The sequence below is a fragment of the Moschus berezovskii genome, chromosome 14, assembly GCF_049115385.1.
Source record: "Moschus berezovskii isolate FMDL1 chromosome 14, NW_MosBer_1.0, whole genome shotgun sequence".
Lineage (NCBI taxonomy): Eukaryota > Metazoa > Chordata > Mammalia > Artiodactyla > Moschidae > Moschus > Moschus berezovskii.
Genome location: NC_142473.1, coordinates 43810750 through 43830908, shown reverse-complemented (window position 1 = coordinate 43830908; position 20159 = coordinate 43810750). Strand labels below are relative to the sequence as shown.

The window sequence follows — 20159 nt, the reverse complement described above, 5'->3', positions numbered from 1 at the left end:
CTCTAGAGTTGTTTTGTAGAATGTGTTGGGTTGAGTCACTATACAGAAAGTGTTTAGAATAACACTTGGCATATGATACCCACTATGGAAGTGTGATTATTATTATGTGTGCTTTCTGCCTCTTAAATAATCATAACAAATCATCTCAAGCTAAGGAAAAAAAGCTATAAGTAGATAATAAGGTTACTTTCCTAAGAAACTAATTTGGTTTATGGTAATTTATCACTATGTATGGAAAGAAAATTTCATCCCCCAGAATGTGCAAATGGAGAAACGGAGAAAGGAGGATTGTGTCTAGCCAAAAACCACAATTTCACTTGGTTTAGAAAGAATGTCGTGTTACCTATTCTTCACCAGAAGGGAAATAAGCAACAAGTCTCTGCAGTCAGACTTAGAAAGTATTGTTTTGAGAAAATGGAAAGGAGATCTCAGACATGCTTGGGCAAGATTATCATTCCACTGCCTTTTAATTACAATTATTATACTAAAAATAGTTGCATTGTATTTCATTCATTCATCATTGTTCAATAGCCCCATTTGTGGAATATGAAAATATGTGATGCCTTGCAAATGAAGACAGCTGGATGCCCAAAATCTGGTCTGAAGTATTAAGTAGACTGAAAGTCTTAACATTTTCTTTTTTTCTAGTATAGCAAAATTGTTGTTTATTATATATATCCTTAGTTCCTAGGACTAGGCATGGATGGTGGTGGGAATGTGCTTTTAAAAGGTAGGTTGCCTCCTTACCCCATGGGGGCCTGGTGTGCAATGACTGCAGACAGTAATGTAGTGTGCATGCAATAGTGTAATTCAAGCAGCCTATTGCTTGTATGAGTTGCCCTAAGGAACCTTGGAGACAGCCCTTTCCAGTGGACATTCATGTCTGGCATGCTGTTCCTAGTCTAGGCTCCAGACAGATATGTGCAATACATTTGGAAAGCCCCAGGGCACAGTGGCCAGGGTCCACATTGGCAGAGTCATAATGTCCATTGGCACCAAGCTGCAGAACAAGGAGCAGGTGACTGAGGCCCTATGCAGGCCAAGTTCAAGTTCCCTGGGTGCCAGAAATCCACATTTCCAAGAAGTGGGGTTTTACTAAGTTTAATGTGGGTGAATTTGAAAACTCAGGGGCAGAAAAGTAGCTTATGCCGGACGGAGAGCTGTAGGGTCAAATACATCCCCAGTTGTGCCCTGCGTTTATAGAAGCCTTGATGCCGTCCCCTGCTTACTCCCACCCACCAATAAATACTACTTTCCTGTCTAAAATAAAATAAAAGTCTACTTTTTTATATTAAAGCTGTATGGGAGGAAGACTTTGAAGTTTTGATCGTAATACTGAATTTCCATTTGGTAGGTGGAAAGAAAAAAAAAAAGGGGGAGGTTGCCAACTATTTAAGCTTCATCTACTTGGAAAGGTTAACTCAAACACTGTAATGAACCAGGATTTGAGGCCAACCATCCGAGGTGCCAATATGGTATCCTGTGATGGGAGAAGAGGATAGAGGAGTAAAAGAGGTAGGGATCATATGAGAACACCTAGCGATCTAGTCACCTAGTCACCTTCATTTTCTCAAACCTGCTGTTCCCAAGAATCAGGAAGTCACTGAGAAAAAAATATACTTCCCTCATTTGGGTCCATGCTGGGACCCTCAGTTAAGGCAATGACATGGTGTGGGGTTCTGGTATTATACTGTGGTGGTTCCTTAGCTCAGAATGTTCTTGGGCAGCTAAGTGTCTTCCCCAGAAGCAGAGCTTTAAGTTGGAGAATATTTGAAAATAAAAACAACATTAAACACTGCTAGTACACTGTTTAAGTTGTTTTGAATTCATCTTGGAACTGGAAATTCTCAATGCGGCTCTTGGTATTTCTCAGTTAATTTATTGAGACCTAAAGGGGTTTCAAGGCCAAAGAGCAGAGCACCTTGGAATTTTCCAGGGATCCCAGTCCGGTATGGCAAGTTATCTCAAAGGCTGTCCAATTTGAAGGTGGATAGCTGGTGACTTTAACTAAGGAGACAAAACCAGAATAACATGAAGTGGTGCCAGAGAACACACAAAGTGTTCTGGGGCACTTGGCTCTCCTAGTTTCATATTAAAATTATTTTGATTATTATAAACAACTTTGCAGAAAATTTACCCATAACCTCTTCAATAAAATTAGATTTATCTCTATGAATATTTACAACTTTGTCCATATGTACACATATCTTTACTAACTTTTATTCACTCTGATATGATGGGGTCTTATTTTGAATGTGGCGTTATGTTATATTTTTCTTTGACCTTTTCTGTATAGTTCTGGTCTAATATTTTATTTAACATGTTAAAGGATGACATAATATCATAACTAGTTGATAAAACAAATTATTTTTCTCAAAGGTGAATCAAACTTCTTACTCCTTATTGTAAAAACTCTCTGACCATAAAAACTCCAAAGCAAACCAAAAAAAAACAAAACCTGTTTCTACTATAGCTTTTGGAAAAGCTTATTGCTTGTTTCTATTTATACCCAATGAAATATTTTATGAGAACATATTGTCAATTCACTCTTAGGTAATAAACCATAAAAATTTGATAGTGGCACCTCTAAAAATGACAAATAATAGGAATAATGCAAATAATTAAAGGGAAAATTAAAGATAATTTATTTGTTTATAATGCAGTGGATTTTGCTGGTCTGCTATAACCACACTAAAGGCCAAAATGGCTCGATTGCTCTGCGTTCTGGAATCTCATTCTTTCACTCATTCAACTGATATTTACACACCTACTACATGCTAGAGTCTATTTTAAGTGTGGGAGCCACAGCAGTAAAAATACCCCTTCTCTCACATATCATTGAGGGTAACATGCAATATATAAATGAATGCATAACAAAACGTCAGATAGTAAAAAGTATTTGAAGAAAAGCCAGGAAGGGAAGAGGCCTGGAGAGCGGCGAGGTTGGGAGAAACGAGGAGGGTGGTCTGGGGAGTTTTTGGACGAGGGAGGAATTGAAGGGAACAATTGAATCCCACGTGTTTCTGTGGGAGGAGGTGTTGTATATCCATGGAGGAAGAGCAGGACACTTTCACATCTCTTCATTGTTTTATATTTACTCATCCAAACAATATTTGATTTTGTGAAGGTACTATTTTGATAGCTGTGGGAGATAGGAGAGAACCATAGAGGTGTGGTATCTGCCTCACAGAGTTTATGGGAAGACAAGACATCACAAGTGCAATAATGTTTTGAGAGAGGAAGCACAGGGTGCTTTTTATGCCTTGGAGGTCAGAGAAGGCTTCCCCGAGGAAGTGACCTTCAAACTGGAGCAGCAGGTGTGAGCCAGCTGAGCATGGACAGAGGCACTGAGAGTGGGGGAGATTTACAAGCAGAGGAGTCAGTGCACAGCCTTGCTTTGCGGATAACTTTCAACTTTTGTCTCCTATCCAATCTCTCAAAGTCTAAGAAATAACATCATTTGACCATATTTCCTTGCCTCCCTCTGGCAGATGTACAAATGCACAGAGAAACGATTTGGCAGCAGATAAAGAAAAAGACTCAGCGTGGGGGCAAAAATAATAATACAACTGAAACTAAATGACTCCATTGACATTCAAGATTCGACTATCTTTATTTACAGTAAGCTTTATTGTCAATCAATCCTTTTGATAGCTGGAGTGCCCTTTGAAACATAGGATTGGGGTAATAAATTTTCCAAAGACCACTTATCAAGCTATAATCATTTCCTGTTTTGTTTTAATTTGACTGTATATAAATTTTCTTGTATCTTTAACATAAGATTTATGACAGAGAGAGAAATAGTCACAGGAGGGAAAAAAAAAAAAACCAAAAACCTGACAAGAAAATATATGTGCTATTCATTGTCTATATCAACTGATTCTCTGAACCCCGTGAGGTAATGATGTAGGGTAGGGAAGCTGTGGGCCCATTCCATAAACCTATACTCTACAAACACTATTAATAATAGAAGAAATTGGAGACAATGTGAGGGTTTTGCTTGCTGGTGTATGGTGACTCCATACAATGAAATAGCCTGTAGCCACTAGGCGTCATGTTGTAGAATAAGGCTTAATGACATGGGAGAATGTTCACAATAGATTCCTTTTATTTTTTAATGTTTTTGGCCACACCATGAGGCTTGTGGGATCTTAGTTCCCTGACCAGGGATGGAACCAGCGCCCCCTACATTGGAAGTGCGAGTCTTAACCACGGGACTGCCAGGGAAGTCCCACAACAGGTTAATTTTAAAAAGAAGGATACCAAACAAAATTTCAGTGTGATAAAAGTTAGATTATAATATAACATAGTTATAAAGAAAACTAGACAAGGAAAATACATCAATATTTTAATGGGGGTTATATATGCTTAATGAGATCATACATTATTTTCTTTTTTATGTTTATGAATATTTTTGTCACAAAAATGTATTCATTTTATAATCAGAGGGAGAAAAGCAATGGATATTCTTTTTCTTTATTCTTGTTCCTTTCTTTGTTTTTTAATTGCAAAGAGAATGGAAAGCTTTGAGTAGCCATTATTCATTTAAACGCACACACATCTGTGTGCAAAATGAGTTTTCCTTAGGCAGGTTTAGAATCAGTAGCTTGCCTACGAATGGAGTAAAGGACCCAGAGTTACTGCAGAGAATCCAAACAGGCTTTATGGCCTGGGATAATGCTTGGTGATTATTTTTTTTTCCAAAATTTTTTAATTGAAGTATAGTTAATTTACAATGTTGTGCCAATCTCCACTGTATAGCAAAGTGACTCAGTTATACACAAACATACATTCTAAGGAGATTACTGACTTTTAAAGAAACAAAAAGAGAGGGAGAGCCAAAAACATGACAGCTTTATAAGCAATAATGCTTTAAAAAGAGTATTTTTTCTATTGCAAATGACAGGTTTAAATAATACCCCCAGAAGTATCACTTATGTCTCACTATCCTAACTTCTGACCTTTTAACTGGAATATGTATGGTGCATTATTTATTTATTTACTTTTGGCTGCGCTGAGTCTTGTTGCTTTGTGCAGGCTTTCTCTAGTTTCCAGCAAAGAGGGGCTACTGTCTAGTTGCTTCTCATGGCCGTGGCTGCTCTTGTGGAACACAGGTTCTAGGCACTTGGGCTTCAGTAATCTCTGCATACAGACTCAGTAGATGTAGCCCGTGGGCTCTACAATGCAGGCTCAGTAGTTGTGGTGCATGGGCTTAGTTGCTCCTCAGCGGAAGCTTCCCAGGCCAGGGATCGAACCTATGTCGCCTGCATTGGCAGACAGATTCTTATCCACTGTGCCACCAGGGAAATCCTGATGCCTTCTTAATCGTGTGTTCTTGGCTTGTTTGCTGGTTGTTCCATTTCTTTGCTCATGATGTGTGTGGGTGTGTGAGGGGGTCTGTAGGTGTGCACATACATTTATATAATCAGCCTTTATTTTCATGGTCTCTGAATTTTGTGTAAAGCTTAGAAAGGCCTTTCAAGTTTATAAAAATTTTACTCACATTTTCTTCTAATGTTTTTTAATAGATTGCACTTCTTACATTCAAATCCTAGATAATGGTCAGTTATCTTTTGTAAAGATTAGGGTAGAGAACAACCTTTATGTGTTTCAACATGGCTAGCTAGTTGTTTTAATAGCACTTATTGAAAAATCCATCTTTTTTTCCTGATAATTTAAAAGTCACCTTTATATTATACACAGTTTTCACGTCCATTGGGTCTATTTCTGGATGCCTTTTCATTCACTTATTGGTTTGTTTCTAAACCAATTTCAGATTACTCTAATTGCCACACTTTTGTAGTGTGCTTTGATAATGTGTTAGGTCAAATTCCTCCCAATCTATCCTCTCTTTCTCAAAAGCATATTGTAATTTCGTTTAAGTTAATGTACTACTTAAAAGGCTTGACTTAACACTTCACTTTACTAACGAGAAACTTTATTTTCCTTTTTTTAAATTTGGAGCATGAATTTCAGTGATGCTCACTCTAGCAAAGCAGGGCAAACCCTACGCCAGTTTTATAAAGACAGTGTCTATTTGTTCTTCAGGGCTTCTGTTGGAGAAGCAATGTGGTTACTGGTGCTTTAGCTCCCTCTAGCAAACACCCCTCAGCCAAATGGAAAAGCCCCTTTGACATCTGATCACCAACATCTCTGAAATCTTGGCCATGTCTGCAAACAAGATCTAATCTAAAGCCTAATTACACGGTCTAGGACACATTCCAAATAAGGTATTACTGCTTTCCCATTCTGAGCTGCTAGGACTATCTTATTCAAAAAAGAGTCAAGAAAGGTCATTAAAGAAAATTAGCTGAAAGTGTTATAAACACTGGTTAACTCATCAATGCCTGACTGTTTCAAGTTCTCATTTTTGTACACCCAGATATGTCCACCTTGGTTTAAAAAAATCAAAGTGCACCTACATGTATCATCATAAACCACTCTCAACTGGATCAGTGGCTGTGATAGATGATTCTTTTCCTAATTTCCCCTTAAATGACAAATGTCTTCAAAAAGTGATCTGTACTCACTGGTGACACTGGTTGTCTTCACTGATTTTTTCTATGCTCAATTTTCCCAATATCCTACATTGATCTGGCTCTAGAAGCAGTTTCAGGAAAACAGCTTTTTTACAGTCAAATTTCTTTGTTGTTGTAGCAAACCTTTTGTTCAAATATAAGTTCCCCTTATCTCATTTCTACACGTGTTGAGATTTTCTTCCCGTTTTTCAAATCCAGGTTTTCACTTTCTTGCTTCTCCTTCTTTTTCTCTTATTATCTGTATTTTCTCCTGTTCTGATTCTTCTTTCACTTCAGTAGGCACCTTTGGGGACTGTTGCTCAGCCCATGCCCCACTTTGACAGTCTCTCCTCTTTCTTTCTCTCTCTCTCAGGGGTTGAGAGCATCCATGTACAAAGGGGTGGAGTAAAGAGCTACAGAAAAAGAGAATCATCAGGCAGAGAGAAAAAGACCAGTCCAGAGGCCACACGACCCCAGAGGAGAAAATGGGAATGACCCCAGAAGAAAAAATGGGAACGCTTCATGCCTAGCTGCTACACCCCAGTTCTAATCCTCTATAGGATATGCTGTGCTTCTTACTCTAGGATTCTATGATCTACCATTGTCTCCTTCAGAGAAATCTCCCTCTTTAGACTAAGCTAGTTGAGAGGCTTCTGTTTCTTGCATTCCCTAAGTCTGAGATGACATCCCCATCTCTAAGGCATACTCCTGTGCATTCTCCTTTCTTCTACATGAAACCCTAATCATTTGGAAATTTAAAAAAAAATGCTCACCACCTTTGAACTGGTGACTCTTGAACTTATGTCTCTAAAGTATGAAGTTTCTTTGTTTTCCAAAGGAATCATCAAAGGGAAGATGTAATTTACTGAAGTACTTAAGAGTGCGAGCTCTGGGGTCAGACTGTCTAAATAGCCTGATATCTTCAGTTTCCCCATCTGTAAAATGGGAATAATAGAAGTAACTGCCGTATAGGAATTCGTGAAAATTGAAGTAATGCAATAAGGCTCTTAGAAGAGTACTGGACTCACTGTAAACCTGCAGTAAATATTGTTGTCATGCTACCATTTATAGCAACACATTTCTACTTGGCTTTCTACAAGAATTTTAACATGTCCGTCTCAGGATTTCTCAACTTCTTTCCAAAGACAGCAGACTGCATAACTTCCTGGTCCTGTCATTAGCTTCTCCATTCAATTCAACAGTCCTGGAATTTGACCTCAGATCTGTTTGACTTCAGAACCTGTGCTTATTCCATTAAATCAGTCATTCCCAAACTTGACTGCATCTCTGATCCCAAAGATATTTAACAGAATCTTCTAGATTGGTGCTTGAGAATTTGTATTTAAAAAAAAAAACTCTTCAGTTAATTCTAGTGGATCTGATCACTGAATCAGAGTTTGGGGGATTAGTTTGGATTGTGCTACTTTGTTTTCACTAACATTATCTATAAAATGGATGCAGTAAATATCTATTTCATAGAATTTTAATTTAATACACATTGACTCTTTACTGTGTGCCAGGCATTGTGCTAGGGGCTTTCTGTCTATTATCTCACTTAATTCTCACAACGATCTTGTGAAGTAGATACTAGATTATCTCTATATGGGGCTTCCCTGCTGGCTTAGATAATAAAGAATACCTGCTATGTGGGAGACCTGGGTTTAATCCCTGTGTTGGGAAGATCCACTGGAGAAGGGAATGGCTACCCACTCCAGTATTCTTGCCTGGAGAATTCCATGGACAGAGGAGCCTGGTGGGCTGTAGTCCATGGGGTCACAAAGAGTCAAACACAACTGAGTGACTAATACTTCTACTATCCATATATGGTACACAAAAGAGGTTTAAGTTACTGGATAAAAGTTGTGTACCTACCAAGTGTGGAGAGCCAGCATATTAACTGCTGGGGCCAATGTGATGTGAAGATTATATTAAATAATGTGGGGATCCAGTTCTTACTTGGACACTTTCTGTGACAAGAAACTCAACTTATCGGGGCAGAAGAGGTTGTTAGAAAATTGAGTCATTCTAGAATTTCTACCCACAGGTCCCACTTTCACCTTGTGGAGTCCTTAAGAGTAAGTCCAATTTCTCTTCCATTTGACAGCTCTTCAAATGTGTGAAGACAGTTATCTTGTATCCCTGGGGCAAAACCTTCTGCTTCCTTTAATCCTTCCTCCTATGACATAGTTCCCAGCCTTGTTACATCCTGGTCCCTCTCCTGGGCCTGTAGATGGTTTTTCTTTGCCAGGCCTTCGTTGGAGACAATACTCCACACGTATAATGACCACCCCTGGGCAGCACTGTAAACCCATCTTGCTTTACATGTCAGGCTTCTATGGATCCACCTACTGCATGGCCTTGGATCAGCTGGTTAAACTCTGAGCTTCAGTTTCCTCATTAGAAAAGTGGGATTGTCTGGATTAGGAGGGAGGATACAGGGAACGCGCTTAGCCTACAGTAGATGCTGCACAAATGTCTATACCTTCACTCTTCGTTATGGCAGACAAGGGTTCATTAATAGCGTCTTTAGGTAACAGTTACTTAACAAGTTTCTTATCCAACTAATTACATTAGAATCTAGATTTATAGTTCCTCATCTTGTCCACAACATCTTGTTAAATACATTGCTAAAATCTCACTTACATAGTGTGGTCACCTCATGAAATCAGGGCAGAGACAAAGTAAACAGCAATCAAATTCCACCTGCAGTTAAACTTCAGAAAAGCAGTAAGCTACTGATGAAGTTAGTTAACTTTGCAAATGGTCACCACTCAGGCCACAAGCATGTACTGGACAACCACTATGTGCCCCTGGCAGTGAGCTTAGACAACTACTATGTACCTGGCAGTGAACTGAGGACAGGCTACGGTTTTACAATATTTAAAATGCGGTTTCTGTGTTCAATGAACAAGGCTAGAAATCTAGTGTCTCAGGGAGTAGTCTGGGTCATAAGATTGAGCTAAGTGATTCAGATAAATTTGTTCCCATATCCAGTCAACAAACGTGCTAGGAATCAGGCACTGCCCCCATCCCTCCATCTCCTCCCAGCTAGGTGCTAAAGGGTGAGTATAACAAAAAAGAAGACGAGGTCCTTTCATTTAGGGAGTTTAACATCTAAAAGGGTAGGGAGCTCTTTGTGTTAAAGGCCCTCTGTTAAGTGCTTGAGACGCAAAAATAAGATTCTTCCTCCTCTGAGTACTCAAGTTGTATCTTGTTATGAAACATTTATTTTCTGCAACGATTTGTTTCCTTCCGTCTCACTCCTTGGACAGCTTTTCTACAGTAGAAACAGAGCCACTGGGAAGTTGTCTGCCACACAGTAGTGCGGCCACTGAAAGGAAAAGCACTGGAATCGCTCCAGGCTAGAGTTTTCTCTTTTGAACAGTAAAGACAGCTCCAATCGGATGCTTGGAGGTCAGGACGAACGAAATAAACGTAAGAACACTTGAATGGAAAAAAAACTTCTAGAAATACCAAGTATTTCTTCTCTCGTTTGGACTTTGGCAAACCAAGATGTTTTGGGAAGGGTCTGGCACTGTGTTCCTAAAACTGGTTTCCTAGATGGAGTTGGAGGTAGGGGAACGAGGAAATGTCGCTTTAGTCAGGATGCCCCGAGTGAAAAAACGGCAAGGAGGAGGAGTGAGAGCCGTGACCCAGAAGCAAGTCAGGAATCTAGAGAAGAAGGACATCTCAGGCGACTGCATAGAGTGCGGCGTCTGAACCCGCAGTGGCCAAGGCTAACGGGAGACCAGGGGAAAGAGAGAGGACAGTGGCGAGGAAATCCAGGGAAAGCGCGTCAATTGGTCCTCTCCTTGGGGCGTGTGCTTCTGTACGCCAAGCGATTGGTGGCGGGAAAGTAGCAGGTAAACCGGCCCTCGCCGCCTCGCCATTGGCCATCGGCGTCTCTTGCTGCCACACAACTGGCTATCAGGCCGCCGAGCTGCGCACGGATTGGCCGGGAGCGGCCGCCGAGACCGGCTCTCTTCGGGCGCTAGGATTGGCTGGAGGGAAGAGGCAGGTATCCGGGCTCCGCGACTCCTCCATTGGTGGGCGGGGAAGGGGGGTTGGGCACAGCGATTGGTGGGCGGGGGGCCGGGCCTGGGCCGGCGGGGAGCGGATTGGTCGGAAAGTAGGTTAGTGGTGCGACATTTAGGGAAGGCAGAAAGTAGGTCAGGGACGGAGGTGCCTGTTTACCCGCGCCGGACTCACCGCCGCCGCCGCCGCGGGATCCGAGTGGGGGCGCGGGAGCGGGCGCTCCCGGCGAGCCACGGTGAGTGTCGGGCTGGCCGCAGCCAGCGGTGCGGCCGCGGGCACCCCGTCGGGGCCGTTAACACCCTGGCAGGCTCAAAGCCCCCGCCGCCGCCCGGGGCGCAGCCCGGCCGCCGGGGAGCCCTGCCCGACGTGCCCGCTGCCGGCCTTAAAGGGCCCGTGCCCGCTCCCTGCCCCCACCCGGGCCGCGGGGAGGCTGCGCCCCTTAAAGGCGCCGCGCTCGTCCGCCCCCATCCTCCCTCGCGGGGGCTGGCGCTGCGGACCAAAACGGGCAGAGGTGCCGCAGGCACCCTTAAAGGGACCGGGAAGGAGTCCGCGGAAATACCCATCTCCCCTCCGCGGGCATCGCTACCTGAAGTTGGGAGGGGGGGGGCAGCGGTGGTGGTGGCGGCAGGAGCAGCCAGCTGCCTCTTAAAGGGACAGCTCCACCCTTTGGGAGCAGTGACCCGGCTGAGGTCTAGTCCTGGGATGTATCCCCGGAAGGTTCAGGGACCCCCGAGGGGACCATCCTTGACGGCTGCACTCCAAGGGCGTTGGGTTAGAGATGCGGCTTCTGCCCTTCCTCCCTCTCCCCTCTACTTTCCTTTCGGGAGCCTGCAGGGCTGGGTGGGGGCGGGGAGGGCGTCTCCGCTGGGCTTGGGGAGTCCGAGCCATCCCGTACCCTTTTGGCCCTTTCACGGGTGCTGGGGCTGCACCTGGGTATTCCGGCCCGGGGATGCGGCCGACCCCACCATGCGAACTTCGGTCTGGCCTGCGCCGTCTGGGTCCTGGGCAGCCCGGGGAGGATCCCCGTGGGTCTGCGAGCAGGTGCTCCACGACAAGGGGAATGTCACCCGGCGCGCAGGTGTGGGCCCGCAGGCCGCCCTGGAGTCTTGGAGACCCGCGGAGGGCGCAGCGAGGCTGGCTTTAGCACCGGATTTGACAGATGTCAAAGAAAAAGCTTCCCGCTCGAGACTGTCGGGCGTTGACAGCCTAGAGAGCTCTCGTTTGCTTGGAGGAATCAGTGGAAGAATAGAAATTAATGCCGACCTGTGGGTCTCGAGTCAGTCACCCCGAGGGGTCGTGGGAGCCGGCTGCAGAGCCGAGGGCAGACGCGGGGAAAGGAAAGGCTCTACTGGCCATGGGCGTCTGTTGTCAAGTTGGTGCTGGCCGGTGGAGTACCAGGCTGTGCCCCCTCACCTCACGTTTCTCAGTCCCCTCTTCTCTCCCCTGCTTTGGCCCCTTCCGATCACCTAGCCCTGTTTTGTCTCTTTGCGCGGTTGTGATCTCTCCCTGCTTGCATAGCGACTCCTCGGCAAGGAATTATTAGCCAAGTTTTATCACTTAGCTTCCGGTAACAAGATTCAAAGAAGCATTTCTTGACTGTACGTGTATTTCCAGGATCTTCGTTTTTAAAAAAAAAAAAATCCATAAAAGCTGCCCATTAGCTGCATCTAGTTTCCCACAACGCTTGCTTGTCATTTGTCCTTCTGACACCCGCCGCTGTTCCCTCTTTTAATCTATTTTTATGTGACAACTATTATTTTAATTCTTCTTGTCCCATTGATATCAGGATCTGTCAATTTGGGTTGGTAGAGTTTTTAATTAATGTGCTGGTTGAATCATGAGCTTAAAATAATCTTTGCTGCTCCGGAGCAGTTTTGAATAATCTCATGCTCTCCATTCTTGCAAGACTTAAAAAAAGGAGAAAAAAAAATCACTGCTGTTAATTTCGATTTCCATATCAATGAAACTCCAAAATGTTTTCTTAATACAAAGTTCAGTCTTTCACTCCATGATCTATTACTGAGTTCACTTTATTGCTAAGTCTTTAAAACACTTTGTTGAACATATTTGGAAGGCTTTAAAATTTCCCGGGCTGGATTTGAAATTGCCTGTATGTCTAAAGCTGAATCTGTAGACGTATTTTTTGTTTTGATTGTAGATGTAGTGGTGAATAATATAAATAGGTTAAAACTATAGTTAAATGTATACCTTATTCCAACCCCAAAGGTTTAGAAAGAGAGAGAGAGAAAAGAGCAGGGGTGGTGGTAGCTAGCCTGAGAGTTAGAATCTCCTGGTTCCAGCCCAGACTTGGGTTTTCATGGCTGTGCCACTTGGGGCAAGTCACAGAACCCTTCTGTGGAAGAGAAAGCTGAGGGAGCTTTCTACTTGCCTCAGATGGAAAGTAAGGCAGGAGAACGAGGTGATCTCAACAGTTCCTTCTGCTCTAAAGTTCTGTGCTTCTCTAAATATTTAATATGGCTGAATTTGGGTTGGTATTTACCTGCTGGAACCTCCAGAATATCTGAGCTAACGTCCTCTTTTCATAGGAAACTTAAACAGATCAACAGATGGTGTTTTAAAGAATCCATTTCAAATGATTTATAAAATGATGACTATTCAGGAGTTTGTCAGCTATTTGCAGAAGAGGCTTTGCCTACCAAAGAGAGGAAAAGGAAGTGGCCCTGCTTTCAGATTTATCACTTCATACCAATGATCTATATGCCATTTATATATACTAAACAAGGGACAGGCACTGTAGAAAGACTCGTTAACAAAATGCATATGAATATGTAAAAGCTAAATATTCAGTATCTCTCTTTGGTATAAGGGCTGCCTTCCTTTTGTGGGCTTTCTTCTATTTGTGATTCTGTCGTCGACTCCCATGGTGGTTGGAGAAAGTCAAGTATTAAAGGAACATTTTCTGCCCCAAATGATATTACAATCACAGGTGGTGATTTTAATTAACATCGTGGTAGCAAATGAAGGGAAGTAATTGTTTACTTCCTTTTTAAACCTTGAGGTTTAATTGAAAGCCTGGAAATGCAGGCATGTCACCCTTCTCCAGTCTTTTCTCTCCTCGTTGCCGCTTTGTCATAACACTCAGACTTACTCCTAACATCCACCCTGGCTTTCCTCCTCCTCTCTCTAAACAAGACCTGCTCTGACTTAAGCTCCCTCAGCTTCTCTTCCTTTCTGCTCAAAATGTCTTGTCTCTTTCCCTCATCTCTCCTCCTCGCCTCTTAGTTTGGAAAAAAGCAAGTGAATTTCTTTCCTGTTCCCTCTTGGAACCTCTGGGCAGGAGCCTGGTCTCTGGTAGCAGGACCTAGGACTTGGGTTGGGTGGTGTGTCCTTGGACAAGTGCTGGACTCCTCTGACCGCAGGTTCCGCCTTGGTGGTGTAGTGAAGGTGCCTGCCCGTTGGAGTCCCTAGATCAGGGGAGATGATACGTGTAAACTGTCTGGCATGCAGGAAGCCCTCCCTCAGTGCCTGCTGCACTCCCTTCCCAGCACTGCCAGGGTGCTGTCACTAGAATTTCCTTCGTGCTTCTTTCTCTCAGCCTCCTCACCAACCCCAGAAAAGCCCTTGTCTTGACTGATGAGGGAAGGATGGAAGAGGAAGAAACAGGCCTACTGTGGGCTGCTCTGCAGCAGGCAACTTTCATTTGTGTGCACTTGTGCTCCTGGGTCCCTCTGTCTCTCTCTCCCCTCCCTGCCCAGCAGCCTCTCCCAGGGTTGTGAACATTGAACCCCTCGACTCTCTCATCTGCTCCATCCTTAGCTTCTGCCCTCTGGCTTCTTTCTCTACCATCCTTCTTATTTATTCTCAAATATCTCCAAAAACTTTTAAGTCTTGAATTCCAGGCCCCCATTCTTAGTCCTCAGTTGTTGATCTTGTCCCTTTCTCAGCTTTTACCCACTTGTCTTTTCTTCCTTCCTGAAATCCCTTCTCCCTCAGCCTCTGGGTTTTCTTCCTACACACTCTAAAGGTTGGTGTTCTGTCCAGATCTCTGCTCTTCACACTGCCTTTGTTGGCTTGGGTCCTGTTTCTTGTCCTGATGTGTCTCTCTTGCTTCAGCTGCTAGCAGGTCTATCGTGGATATTAACTGCAGCCCGTTGCCAGCATCGGTGGCCTTGATGTAACAGGTTGCAAACAACTTGCAAACATGGTCTCATTCATCCTCAGGATAGCTGTACCCCTTCACCGTCAGGCTGTCCTGAAATGGACTTCGGTTGGGTGGCTAAAAGTGCAGGCTTTGGAGCCAGATTTTATGTCCTTGCTGGTTTTGTGATTTGTGGTCAAGTTGCTTTTTTCTCTGTCTTGGTGTCCTCATCAATAAGATGGGAATTACTCGAGTCCTTGGGCTTCCCTGGTGACTCAGCTGGTAGAGAGTCTGCCTGTAGTGCTGGAGACCCAGGTTCGATCCCTGGGTCGGGGCTGAGACTTCACTTTCTAGTCCTTACCTCAGAGTGCAGTATGGATTCAATGAGTTAAAGAATGAAAAATACATAAAGCACTTCATGAGTCATAGTAAGCATTCATGGGTATTAGCTTTCAGTTTTGCTGCTCCTTCTTCCCTTTCCATACCCAGCCCGCCTGGCTGTGTGCACGGGACTGTCCGCTCCCTGGACCCGCCCTTGGCTTGTTCTGTGCCTCAACCTTCCCTCATCCAAATCCTACTCTTCTTTAAGCTCCAGCTCAAATGCTTAGTCCTCCTGGAGCTATTCTTCATCTTGTTTTTCTTCCGCTCTTGCTGGGCAACAGTGTCTCCCCAGCCCTTGATCTAGCCAGTGCTAATTATTTTAGGTACTGCTGCATCCCATATCGTGTTGGGCTGTCTCTGGGAATATCTTACCTGCAGGTTCCAGTCCAATCACTTTTGGGGTGTTAATCTTGGTTTCCCCAAATCAGAGGCACAGGGAGCTTCAGGACATGTTTGTCCAATCCCAGTGAATGAGCTTGAGGAGGAGGAGGAGACGGGGTGGGGTAGGCACTCAGGGACTACGCACCGGAGGGAAGGAGGTACACCTGTGCAGATGTGGGGTGTGAGATGGGAGTGAAACGGGCACGAGTGGACGTGGCAATGAGTAGTTAAGTCCAAGTGGAAGGAAGGATTGAGTTGGGGACCTACAGTTGGGGAGATGAAATTGGATAAGCTTTAGTCATCTTTGCTTCAGGAGAACGTGGAGTGCTGGCATATGATGGGGAATGATTTTTACATTAGTACATGCTGTCCTTTTAAATAGGATAAACTCATGTTTAGCCAGCATGGTTAAAGAAGGGGATGGATGGTCTGTCTAATTTAATATTCTGGTTAATACTCTACCCATTAGATTTTGTACATATGCTAAGTAAAACATTTACAAGTGTTTATGTGTTCAACTGCTGTTTGAAATGTGTGACCTGGGCAAATTAGTTAGCTTATTTGAGTCTTATTTACCTCATTTGCAAAATAGAAATAATAATAATGATGGTAACGGCAGCTAATGTTTATTGAACATTCTCTGAGCGCCAGCAGATATGTTAGTCACCTTCTGTTTATTAACTTGTTGAATCCTCGTAATAACCCCATGAGGTAGGTAGAGCGATTATCCTTATTTTACAAGTGAGGTGGCTTTGTGAACTGCCCAGCTGGGATGGGGGCCGGCTGGATTTGTGCAGGGGAGGGGGAGGGACAGAGTCTGCTCTAACCGCGGTGGTCGATGCCTGCTGGGAGGAACCTCTGGATTCGATCAGTGTCAAGCCAAGCAGGCCCTCGGTGCTTGGTAACCCAGTCTTATTGTTGATGGGCTTTCTTGGTGGCTCAGATGGTAAAGAATCTGCTGGCAAAATAGGAGACCTGGGTTTGATCCCTGGGTCAGGAAGATCCCCTAGAGGAGAGCATGGCAACTCACTCCAGTATTCTTGCCTGGGAAATCCCATGGACAGAAGAGCCCGACAGGCTACAGTCCATGGGACTGTAAAGAGTCAAATATGACAAAGCAACTAACACTTTCACTTTCCACTTTCACTTCTTGTTGACAAACGTGGTGCGTGCCTCCTCTTAAACAGGACTGAAGTCCTCTGAGGTGGGGCACAAGGGGTGCACATTTGGATATTACCCGAGGGGCACTTACAGGGGCTTGTGGGCATGCTCCTTACATTCTGTTGTGCATTTCTCTGTCTCCTGCTTCCCTCCTGCCTTTCTGTGGCATTGCCCTGACATGGGCCTTATGTGGTTCTGTCAACCCCTCCCCAGGCAGCTTGTGAGAGATGAGCAGAACTCATTACCCACTGCCCTCTGACGTGACCATCACTGGGAAGAGAACTTTTGTAAAGTCTCTCACCTTCCCCTCCTCTTCCCAGCGCCTTACCCCGAAGACAGATGTCCACAGCCTGAATGTGTACGTATATATAGATAGATTTCTTTAATGCCAGTTGTTCCCCGAATACATTTAGATAGTAGGGAAAATGTTGTTTTATGTCAAGAACCTGTTACATAAAAATGTGTTATATAATGTTCAAATATATACTGCACAGTGAAGTTAAATACTACTTTTTTCCCCAAAGAATAAAAAGACAGTAAACACAGGCTTTTACTGAAGGTAATTAATCTCAGATGTGAAAGGCATGGAAAGACATGCCCTGCCCTCAGAGTTATCATTTTGAACCTCTGTTCCCCTTTTTGAATGCTCCAAGTATAGACAGGACGTTTGAGAACTTGACCCAAATCTGCCATGGAATGCTACTGGGAAATACTCTGGAAGTTGTCTGTTTTTTTTTTTTTTAAACTGGGGGAGTATTCCTTGCTCACTTACATCTCTCTCATGTCTAAGCAGAGGGGAGGGGCTCTTTTTGTCCCCCTCCTGTTCAGACCATCAAGGTCATCCTCTAACCAATTTTCTGCTCTGCCCTCTGCTTCCTTCAGTTCCTCCCACATGATGTATCCAACTTTGCCTCCCAAGAGCAGCCCTGCTGCCAGTGGCCCGTGGTTGACACCCCTGTGTCCCGTTCTCCAGGTTCTGCAGAGTCTGACCATGTTCCCCCTCACCAGCCCTGCACCACCCCCCACACCTCCACCTCCATTCCCACACCGAGCATGTTTCCAGTTCAGTTCTGCTTGTCCCTGCCCAGGCCCCCCTGTGCCCTACTCTCTCCTGCTGTCTGTCTTCTCTTGGATTCTCCCTTGACTAGAGAGGCCTCTATTCTCTACCCTGCCTTGACTCTCTTCTTTGTGAGGCCTCCTCTGATGACATTTGTCCCTTTTGCTCTTTCTTTTCTACTTTTGATCGCCAGCCATTCATTCAGACGCATTGGTACTACATAATCAGCAAATCGATCATATCAATTTCAATCAGGATGGCCAGTGCTCTCATTTTTTAGTTGTTTCATGAATAATTATCGTTTCCTTACTTCCCCACCCTGCACCTATACTCACTCATTCAACGAAGTTTCTTGGATGCCTAACCATGTGCATATAGCAATGTTTCAGGCATAGAAGATAAAGCAGTGAACAAAACAGACTCCTGGGGGAGGAGACAGATCATAAATTCCTAAGCATGTTGCCTCCTTGTAGTGATAGATGCTGGGTAAGCAAGCACAGACAGTAAAACAGCAGTGATGATGATGGAGGTTGCTGTAGCTGGGTCCTTGGGTGAAGAGGTGACGTTAGAGCTCAGCTGAAGGAAGATATGGGTAAAGCATCTCACGAAGAGGGAACAACCAGTACAAAGGCCCTGAGGTTAGAAGCAGCTTGATTGTTTTTGAGGAAAGTACAGGCCAGTGAAACTGGATGATGTGTTCCTTGAGTACAGATGTTTTGTCCTCCCTCTAATCCTCAGCCCAGCCTTCCCTGGTGGTTCAATGGTAAAGAATCCGCCTGCCAATGCAGGAGGCGCAGGTTCAATCCCTGGGTTGGAAAGATCCCCTGGAGAAGAAAATGGCAGCCCACTCCAGTGTTTTTGCCTGGAGAATCCCATAGCCAGAAGAGCCTGGTGGGCTACAACCCATGGGGTAGCAAAGAGCTGGACACGACTTATCAACTAAACAACAACCACAACAGTCCTTAGCCCAGTGCTAAAAGGCCCTGTAAATACTTGCGTTCACAATTGGAGCATTTGCCCTTGGTTATACATTGTATAAATAGCAGTTGACCATATCCTATTCAGAGGCTTTTAATAAAACATTATATTGCATGCATATAAACAAATTAAGGGTTTGAAGAGTTTTCTCATAAATATACTCTTAGCATTTATCACTGTTAACTGTTTTAATTACATCTAGTGCAGAGCTTCAGACTTCAGAACTCTGTTTTACATGCACAGCCATCTTAAAAACAGGTTTGGTTCCAAAAGTTCATTTGTAAGGCAGTTGATGGAAACTTGGGATAAATTTTTCTGTGGAAAAAACTGGACTAAATGGTGGTTTAGTTCCCAAGCAAGCCCACAAAAGCCTTTTAATGCTGATTCTATAATAACTGAAACCATATTATTTAGTGCTAAAGCATTATCAGCATTAATTAAGCCTTCCAAAGCCAGACCCCCATTTATATAGCATCAAAGGTCATTTACTCTTAGCATTCATGGGACTCATTGAACTCATAACTTCTTCTACAATTTTTCTAGTCTGAAAAGCTTTATAAAAGGGTTTGTTTTTTTTACTTTTGTGCCTTTAGGATTTCATTTCTTGTGTTATAAATGAGACAGTGGTGTGAAAAATGGGAAACTGTGGGCTGGAAGTTGGGAGAGACCTGGGCTCCAGTCTCGGCCCAACGCCTGGCTTCCTGAGTAAAGTTGCCCTCAGTGAACTTTGATTTCTCAGGTCTTGGCTGTAAAATCCTGTTTTCTCAATGTAACAGGAAAACATACATACACTGCATTGTTTACACCTGCCCTCCAATGGCGACTTCCAGCTTCTTATTGAAGAATCAGGTGGCATACAAAATAATGAGGAACTCAGAAAGTTCCCATGCGTCGTGCTCAACAGTTAATGCCTTCAGTATGAACCTTGACTTTGATCTGCTATCTCTCTTGACCAGTTGAAAGAAATTCTGTCCTAGAACTTTCGGTCCAGATAAGATTCCTGTGTTCCTGGTCAACTTATCTTCCCTATAATTATGTAAATTGTTTTTTCTTTTTAACTCTTAGGAATAAAAATGGTGACTCTGGTTTGTTGCTTTTGAAATAGACTTACAAGTGCCCTTAGGGAATGGAATGAGTTTGCAGGAGAGAGCAGAGCTGAAGGAGTGTAGGATCAAAAACAATTTTAAATGTTAAATGCAAAGCTATTTTCAGTATCTTGCTGGAAGAAAAAAAAATTTTTTTTCAAGGCTTTAGATGACAGAAGAGGTTTCTGCTCTGAAGGAGAAGAGCCTCAGGTTTTACCATGGTGAAAACTACCCAGTTCTTTACCTACCACCCCTCCCTTCCTCCTCTCCCACCTCGAAGTCTTGTTTTTGGCCTCAAGAGCAGTATTTGCTATTTGAGAGGTTTGATATTTAAGCAAATGCTAGTCTCAGGGCTCAACTGGGACCTAGGGTGTTAGATGCTTAGAGTTCAGCTGTCTTAGGGTACAGAGTGCTATATGATGAACTTTCCCAGCAGATTCTAGAATGAGGGGAGCCTCACTGGC

The 20159-nt window shown here is 43.8% G+C and overlaps 1 protein-coding gene and 1 pseudogene across 3 annotated transcripts in view; both read left to right on the top strand.

Moving 5' to 3' along the window:
- The first annotated feature begins 717 nt into the window (after positions 1-717).
- LOC129554975 (small nucleolar RNA SNORA70) lies at positions 718-862 on the top strand (annotated as a pseudogene).
- A 9783-nt stretch (positions 863-10645) lies between these two features.
- The window catches only part of BMAL1 (basic helix-loop-helix ARNT like 1), a 108474-nt gene continuing 98960 nt past the window's right edge, over positions 10646-20159 (top strand). For 2 of the 3 annotated variants that reach the window (XM_055423340.2, XM_055423338.2), the window contains exon 1: positions 10646-10788. The gene's annotated coding sequence lies outside the window, so the exon portion shown is untranslated. The remainder of the gene's footprint in view (positions 10789-20159) is intronic. The other variant, XM_055423339.2, reaches the window with a different exon arrangement.